This window comes from Chinchilla lanigera, unplaced genomic scaffold (genome assembly GCF_000276665.1).
Source record: "Chinchilla lanigera isolate Chin_1 unplaced genomic scaffold, ChiLan1.0 scaffold00081, whole genome shotgun sequence".
Lineage (NCBI taxonomy): Eukaryota > Metazoa > Chordata > Mammalia > Rodentia > Chinchillidae > Chinchilla > Chinchilla lanigera.
Window position 1 is genome coordinate 9,783,532 of NW_004955482.1, and position 8,645 is coordinate 9,792,176.

Below are 8,645 nucleotides of genomic sequence, written 5' to 3' on the forward strand. Positions count from 1 at the left end.
TCTTTGTAGCCTAGGCTGGTCTCAAACTCACAATGACCCTTCTGCCTCAGCCTCCCAAGTGCTGGGATTACAAGCATGCACCACCACACCTGGCTGCTTTATTTTTATTTTAAAAAGAATTAAAAAAATAACAAAATAACAACATAGACCTGATGGATTCACAACTGAATTCTACAAGAAATTTAGAGATGATTTAATGCCAATTTTTCTCAAACTCTTTAATGAAATTGAAAGGGAAGGAATTCTCCCTAACTCATTCCTGGAGGCAAGTATTACCCTGATACCAAAACCGAGAAAGACGCAACCAAAAAAGAGAACTATAGGCTAATCTCCCGAATGAATATGGATGCAAAAATTCTCAATAACATATTAGCAAAGAGTGCAGCAAATCATCAAGAAGATTATACATCATGACCATGTGGGATTCATCCCAGGAATGCAGGGATGGTTCAATATATGCAAATCAATTAATGTAATACACCATATCAATAGAGCTAAAAACAAAAATCACATGATCATCTCAACAGATGCAGAAAAAGCTTTTTAAAGTCCAACACTCATTCATGATAAAAACCCCACAAATATTCTTACAGTGGCCATGCTCTGTGAAGATGCAGTTGCCATTAAATTTCTTCCTCATATTTGTCTTCATCTTCTGATTTTCCTGTAGTAAGGATGCATTATTTGTTGGGGGTCAGAATTAAAACAATAAACATTGTAAAGAAGATTTCCCTGTGAATCCTTGAAATTCAACAAACACTCTGGAGACACAGCATTGTACTAAAGGTGGAGATGGTAGGAATATAAAGATGGGGGCTGTCATACCCTTGTTTTCTTTATCTTTGTACAATTTTTATGGGAATAAACAATTGAAAAACAGAAGCCAAAGAATTAAAGAATGAGACAGGCAGGAGGAGAAATTAGATTGGCAGAAGGTGAATGGGTGACAGAGGTGCTGTGAAAATACTGCAGGAGAAAATATCTGTTAGCTGGGAGCACGGGAGGGTTCTGTGAGGATGGCTGTGGCACTCTATGGTGAGCATGGCATGAGCAAAGTTGTGGAGGTGGGGGGGTGTGATCCATTGGTAGAGAAGGAGCTGGCGCTGAGCCTTGGCGAGGATATATGGGATGGGGCATATTGGGAAAAAAGAGCTGGGAAAGGTATAGCAAGGCGAGCTCATAGAAGGTTTTAGTTCACTGTTTGAAGCACTTACCATGTTCTAAACACACTAACATTTATGCAACTCCAAGGCTGGAACTAATTCAAGCCCCATCTTAAAGGGAAGAAGCTGAGGCATGGAAATATAAAAAGATTTGGTAAAAATCCCCACAGTGAGGAGATGGTAGAACTGGGACTTGAACCCATGCTGTCTGGCTCCAGGACCCCAACAGATGTCACACTGCAGAGGTCAAGCTGAAAAACCTGGGTATTTTCTCTTGGTGGTAGGAAGCCATGGGATGATTTCATATATGAATGAGGGAGTAACTTCAACCAGGACACAACCCTGTCTCTCCATCAGGATTATTGCATTCTTGCTCCTTTCTGCACGCAAAAACATTCAGAAAGAAACCAAGGGTGATCTCCTGGTGAGAGGAGAGGAGGCTTGGCTATAGCCCTTTAACTCTGACCCTTGAGGAAGAGCAAGACATTTCTGTTCTGCACTGTAGATTTCTTGTCTTAATAAAGACAGAGCTGGGAGAGGAAGGGGGAGAAGACAGAGTTCTTTTAATGGGGGGGGGAAGAAAACCTCTGAAATTTTATCTCAGCCTCAAGTGGAGATTAACCATGCCACAATATCTGTATTATTGATAACAATAATGATAGTGATTATTATATTTTATTTTTCAATCGTGGTAATTATTGTACATTAAATCATTAGCATTCATTATCCTTACAATGTATAATTAGGACAATGCTGGATAGATTGCTCTTGACTGTAATGAAGTTTTTATAATTGTAATTTATTGGCATCAAATTACCTTTCTTAAAACGAATCTGAACATCACTCTCTTAATTCTGGGGAGGGGGTGGTAATTATTGTTAATTAATGTTTCTTGTTTGTGCTACACAGGGGGAGCTGTCTGACCAATCCAGTGTTTTGTGTGTCTGAGGAAGTGAAGAAAGAATATCAAAGGATTCTGGGATCAGCTGGCTATCGCGGGCCGTTGTCCTCCTTCTGTTTCCCAGTCCATTTCCATCTCCCCGCTTCCCAAGCAGCAGCCACAGGGGGAAAATACCGAACCATTTCCCAGCATGATTAGCTGGGGAGACAAGAGACACCGACATGGAAGAGTTAAGCCAATTTGTTGCTGAGTGTGACAAGGAGATACATTTTTTCTTCTTCAGAAATGGCTGTATTGCTGGCCTTGCAGAAAGAACAGGGACGTTGGTAGTGGCTATTGGTTGTGTTGTTGTCTGTCGCTTTTTTTGTTTCGTTTCATTTTGTTTTGTTTTTCGGTTCCGGGAATTGAACTCACGACCTCACGCTTGCCAGGCAGGCGCTGTGCCGCTGAGCTAAATCCCCAGCCCCATCTGTCACTTTTGTCACGACGTTTTATACAGAGAGGCGAATCCTTCCCACTCTTCCCTTGCTGCTCTCAAAGATCTGATGAGTGGCTAAGGTTGACTTTCCAAAAATATGAATCCACATCTTGCTTCTAGAAAGGCTGGGTGAGGAATCTCAGGCCATTTGTTCCTGCCGTTGTAATGAGATGCTGCCTACCTCTGACTGGGTTGGACCTACAAAAATGGAGATTTAAAGGCTCAAATGGATCTGCCCGTTGGGCTGGTGATGGATGAAGGGACTCCTCCCCAAACGTGCTGACTAGGAGGGAGAGCAAAGTCACTGGTTTTCAGATCTTTGGCTGAGAACGCGGGCGTTTGTAAGGAGCACAGGCGGGACAGACTGAGGGTCCAGGGAGAGGCAGTGCCTTGGAGGAAGGACTGACTTGCTCATCATCTGTCACACACCAAACAAAGGGCAGCTTGTCTCTCTGCACCTACCAAAGCTGTAACTGGTATCAAACTCCCGAGCTTCCTATTGCTTCTCCCTGCTCAGACATGGGCTGTGTCGGTCACTCCTACCCTAGGCCACACATAAGTCCAGCCTGCTGCTCCGTTTGCTCCAATAGCTGATCTGTTTTCTGGGAAAGGATTGTGAGGCTTTGCTCAGATAGAAGGGGAGTCGTTTCATACCCTGAAGTCTTGAGGTGCTACTCCTCCTACAACCAGGCCAAAGAGATGCATGGAGTCTTACCTTCTCTGGCTTGAACAAGGACTCTCTTCTTGACTAGGACGGACCTGGTGTTATGTCATGGTGTGGGCCCAAGAGACACACAACCTCGTTATGTGTAAAGGGCTGTGCGGGTACCAGGTGCCTGGGAACACTTTAAGGGGAACTGAAATCAGCTTAGACACTTCTGCAGGCAGTAGAGGTGGGGTGGGCTCGGACCTATGGTCTGACTCCAGGGATCCAGGCAAGTTAGTAAAATCAGTACTTCGGGTTCAAATTAGCAGGTGGCAGGAGCGATGGCTAAAAGTTATTATTGCCTTCTCAGGGTTGCAAACCCTTTTGCTCCGACTTCCGGTGCTGAGCTTTTCAGCACCAAGGACAGAGGCAGGCGCCAGCCCTTCTAGGCTGAGAGCCACCGACCCCTAGAGAACTCCTTGGGGCCATTTTGTACCCGCCCCTGCCTCTCTGGGCGGCATCCTCTTTCTTACCTGTCTGGACAAGAGTTCTAATCCTGCACTGGCTGGGATCTTGTTCTAGCTTGGCCACTTATAAGCTGGAAAAAAATAAACTTGTTACTAATAGGGTTGTTTTAAACATTAATGAGATCTGACTTACAGAACAGTACTCAGCAGAAAGCACCCAATAAAGGGCAGTATTGTTATTATTCTGGAGGCCAAGTAAGTAGCCACTAATAGCAATAACAACAAGAGAAACCTCCATTTATTGAGTCTTTACTATGTGCTTGGTTCTGTCCTAAATACAGCAGTGTGAATGTATTATCTCAGCCACTACCCACAATATCCTTATTATAATGAGAAATTAAAACACAGAGAGGCTAAGGAACTTGGCCAAAGTCACACAGCTGGTGAGTGGTAGAGCTGGGACTTGAACCCAGGGAAGTGCGGAATTCACACGTCTGCTATTTTGCCACATGGCTTTAATGGTTCAGCTATGAGCAGTGAACCTCTGGAAACTATCATTACCATCATCAGGGGCAGCATAATCTATCTACCGGTGTTATTAACTAGTTCTCTTCTTCCTCTCACTTGTTTTGAGAGAACAGATTGCGACTGAGGGACAGATTGCGATTGAAGGGAGGTGCCATGGAGATGGGAAAGGCCACCCCTGAAGGAGGCATAGGGCACGGTGCTGGGCACCACGGAAGGGTGCAAGACGGGTCTGGGTGGCTTTGGGGAGCTCCATGGCCGGTAGGGTATGGACAGGTGCACAAATAGCCACAGCACCAGGTCTAAAGCAGCACAGGTAAGATGCCAAGTGCTGCAGGGAGCCGGGAGCGGGTCCCAGGGATGATTTTAGGAAGTTGGGGGGTGGGAAAGATCGAGACAGCGTGCAGCACAGAGATGCGGGCAGCCAAGGAAGCTGGGGTGGGCTGTGTTCCTTCCTCCTCCTCCTCATGTTCTCTTTCCTCCTCTTCTCCTCCTCCTCCTCCTTTCTTCTTCATCCGCTTCCTCCTTTTCTTTCTCTGTCTTCTCTTCCTCCTCTACCCGCAGCCTCCACCTTGGAACTTTTATAATCACTGATAGACTTGTTATTTGAGGGATCAGCCAGGGGCTCACGCATGAACCCCGTGAACCTCCCTTCCTCTCTGGTCTTGGACGTCACCTCCAGGCTGCAGCGGCGAAGCAAGCTGTGCGGAGATGGGGGAAGGTGTGCGATAGGAGTGCAGTACCTTGGTCCACACTGTGGTGCTGGGCTCCCTTCGGCAAGTACCCGGGTGTCTGTTTTCATCTCCATAAAATGAGAGCAAGCTGGAATCCTTTTGCCAGGGTTGTCAAGAAGGTTAAATGAAATAATCTACCTGCGTGTGTTTAGCATTGTGCCAGCACATAGTAGATGCTAAAAAAAAAGTTCACTTCTCATCTCCTTTAATTAACGTAGCTCTATATTTAAAATGGGGTCCACAGGTTCAGAGCAGGAGCAGCGCGTGGTGGGGATGTGCGGGCAGGAGAGTCGGGAGGCAGGAGAGGAGGCCGCACTCCCGATGGGCTGAGGATGGGCAGCGCAAATCTAATTTCTCCGCAAAAGCTGCAATTTGCCAGCCCTTTTAATTATTATTTTTTATTATAGATACAAATTAAAAATAAACTGTGTGTCTCACTCACAGCAGGGAATAAAATCGTTCCCTAATTGTTATCTTTGAATCAATCTAGCTTTCATTAGCTGTGCTTCCCGAGGTGTAATTGAGGTATGAGTGTCTGTGTGTGTGTGTGCAAATCTCCTTGGTTTGCAAGGAAGGCACCTACCTTGATTCAGAGCACCCAGCTTTCTCTTTCCAATTGCACTTTCTGCCTTCTTTGCCAAAGACTTTGAGGGGCAATAGATTTGAGGGACCTTGAACAGTAGGTTCCCATTTCTATCTCACTATTCCTAATTTTCCCCCCAAATCAGTGTATTATTGCCTGTAATTCCACCTCTCTGGGAGGCTGAGGCAGGAGGATTGCTAGTTCCAGCTCAGCCTGGGAAACTTAGCAATTTATTGAGACCCAGGGTCAGAATAAAATAATTTAGTAAAGGGGCTGGGATGCGGCTTGGTGTGAAGGCCCTGGGTCCGATTTCTAGTTCTGAGAAAAACAGTCAGTGTACCATGCATTTTGCTAAGGGCGGGGCTCGTGACTGGAAATCGATGCACTGGTCCTTACTAAGCTCAGTTTCTCCCTACATCTGCAGTGTGGACTGTGAGCTCTACCAGGGCTGGGGTTCTGGTCTGCCTTGCTCGCTGTTGTATTCCTAGCACCAAGACCGGTGCCAGGAACTCAACTGGTTCTCGTCATTTAATCCAAGCAGGTTGGGACTAGGAGCCTCTACCCAAAGGGTGTGACACACAGACGCATGGCACCGGGCACGGAGATAGACAACAATGGCAAAGCCATAGCGGTGCTTGCATGCAGGTGGCAAGAAGCTGTAGGCACCTGTTAGTACGTAGCGCAGCAAGACACAGCTCCTAACATTTCCATCGCTGATATCCCAGCTCAGGTGGGCAGCAGGACTCTGCTTGCCCTTAACTCATATTTAAATATTCGCTCTTACTAGACGTCATGCATTAAGCCTTTGTTGTCCACACTGATGTTTCACAAATGTCACTGCTAATTCTCAGGCACGTTTCCCATGCAGATTTTACAAAAGAGAAAACTGAGGCCGCAAGATCTAACATCATTTACCCCAGTTGCACAGCTGGCGAGTGATGGGCTGGGATTCGAACTCAGGTCTGCCACATTCCTAATGCCCTTGGTCTCTCTTCCTTCCCTTGCCATCTTCAACTCATTTATTTACTGCAAATAAGCAAATGAAGGACTGTTGGCGCCAAGTTTTAGATGAAAGGAAGAGGCGCAGAGAGCAGTGCTATGAGTTGCCTGGGGGAGGGCAGTGTTACACGTCACATGAAGGAGGACCTCTTCTGCGTCCCCAGCATGTTGGGTGTGGATCTCCACCAGGGCAGCACCTGCCTTTCTGCGCTGGGCGTCCAGTCAGACGGAAGTGTAGGAATGAGGACTTTGGAGAGAGAGAGAAAGAGAGAGAGAGGCAGAGACACAGACAGAGAACTGCAGATCTTGAATTTAACAAGTAAGTTTCAGATAAGGAGACCAGAATGGCCTCACTGTGCTTGCCGTGAGAAGCTCAGCAGAGGTCACAGTCACTAGCAAAGCGAGTTTTCCAGTGACCACTTGCTCATCCCTGTTTTGCACACAAAGTCTGTGAGCACCGGAAGTGTGTCAGATCTGCTAGAAGGGCCTCAGGTCTGCAGGAAGTTCTGGGGATACAGCAGGAAGCAAAAGAGCCAGCCTCTGCCCACAGGGGTCCGCGATCTAATCCAGGAGGGCGATTTCACAAAACCTTCCCAGCAGTATGAAACGTCTAACCGTGATCAAATGTAGGAGGGAGCAGCCAGGGAGTTACCTGAGACTGTAAGGAGGGGAGGCACTCCCCAGGGCGGCAGGTGGGTGCGTGTGTTCAGGAGAGTCGAGCTACAGGAGAGTTAACTAGGGGACACGATGTTCAGGCAGAGGACGCTGCTTGTGCAAACCACTCCAGGCAGCAAAGACCAAGGTCCCTTGAGAAACAGAAAAGCTACTGTTAATGCAGCTTAGAGAGCAGGAAGACAAATGTGCAGGGGCCAGCTGGGAGGCAACAGGGAGCCGCTGAAGGGCTTGAGGCCAAGTGTGAAAGGCGTGGAGAGCAGCATGGAGCTGGGAGGCCTGTGAAGTAGCTACTGCACCCGTCCAGGCACACAGGCACGGTGCAGAGAGGCGGGGAGCAGGTACAAGCGCCAGCGGGGAGCTGAACCCGTAGGTGTGGGTCTGAAGGAGCAGAAGGATACAGCAGAGAAGAGTAACTGCCCGGAAATCCATCGGAATACGTCGAAGAATTGCGCAGACATTATTTTGAGTGAAGGAAGCCGACTCACACGCATATGCAGTATATGAGTCTGTTTACACGGAGCTCAAGAACGGCAGAAACAGCTCGATGGACACAGAAGTGAGCCTCGTGGCCAACTGCTTTGTCCTGGCTGGAGACTTCGAGCCAGTGTGCTCAGCTCTGCGGGACTTCGGCAATCCTCGCAAAATGGTGAAGAATGAGCAACAGCAAGAAAATATAAATAAAGGAAACTTCTTGTTTCTAATAGATAAGCAGAAATGAAAAGCAGTGCCAAAAAAAGTGAGGAGGACAATTAAAGAATGGTTACTGTGCCTGGTGCGATAGTCCATGTCTGTCATCCCAACCACTCGGGAGGCTGAGGCAGGAGGTTTGCAAGTTGAAGCCCAACCTGGACAACTTAGGGAGACCTTGTCTCCAAATAAAAAATAAAAATGACTGGGGATGTAGTTCAGTGCTCGTTGGGTTCAGTGTCCAGTACAAAGGAAAAAAGGATGCTTAAAGATTGAGTCCAATAAACAGACACTGAGGCTAGCACTTTGGTGTTTTGATGTTCTGGGGACCCGTTCAGAAACGAGAGGTAAAGCTCCACCCCTGAGAGAGATGCTGAGCAGAGTGCGGGCAGGTGGGTGGGGCTCACCCAGAATCCCTCCCTCCTGGTAGCAGCTGGGTGACGAGCGCATTCATGGGTGTCCTTGCAATGTGGAAGCTTTAAAGGAGCAGTGTGGCATTTTATTGTCTGTCCACCTCCCTCCACTTCTTCTTCTTTCTCTTCCTCCTCCTCTCCTTTTTCCTGGGCTGAGGGTTGAACTCAAAGCCTTTACACTGAGCTGCGTCTCTGGCCTCTTTTGATACATGGTCTCATTAAGTTGCGAAATTGCCCAGGCTGGGCTCCAACTTGTGATCCTCCTGCCTCAGCCTCCCAGAGTGGTGGGATTACAGGCACAAGCCACCAGCTATTATTACTGTTCACAACCTTGTAACACCACAAGTGATTGGTTAGGACGAAATGCTGCCCAG

General features: G+C 47.4%; 1 long non-coding RNA gene across 1 annotated transcript; it reads right to left on the reverse strand.

Annotated features, from left to right (window-relative positions):
• Positions 1–2,600: 2,600 nt before the first annotated feature.
• LOC102019274 lies at positions 2,601–7,231 on the reverse strand. Its single transcript, XR_263854.2, has 3 exons — positions 7,149–7,231; positions 3,722–3,786; positions 2,601–2,740 (listed from the first exon to the last, which is right to left on the reverse strand). It is a non-coding gene; the product is annotated as an uncharacterized LOC102019274 (long non-coding RNA).
• Between the last annotated feature and the right edge of the window lie 1,414 nt (positions 7,232–8,645).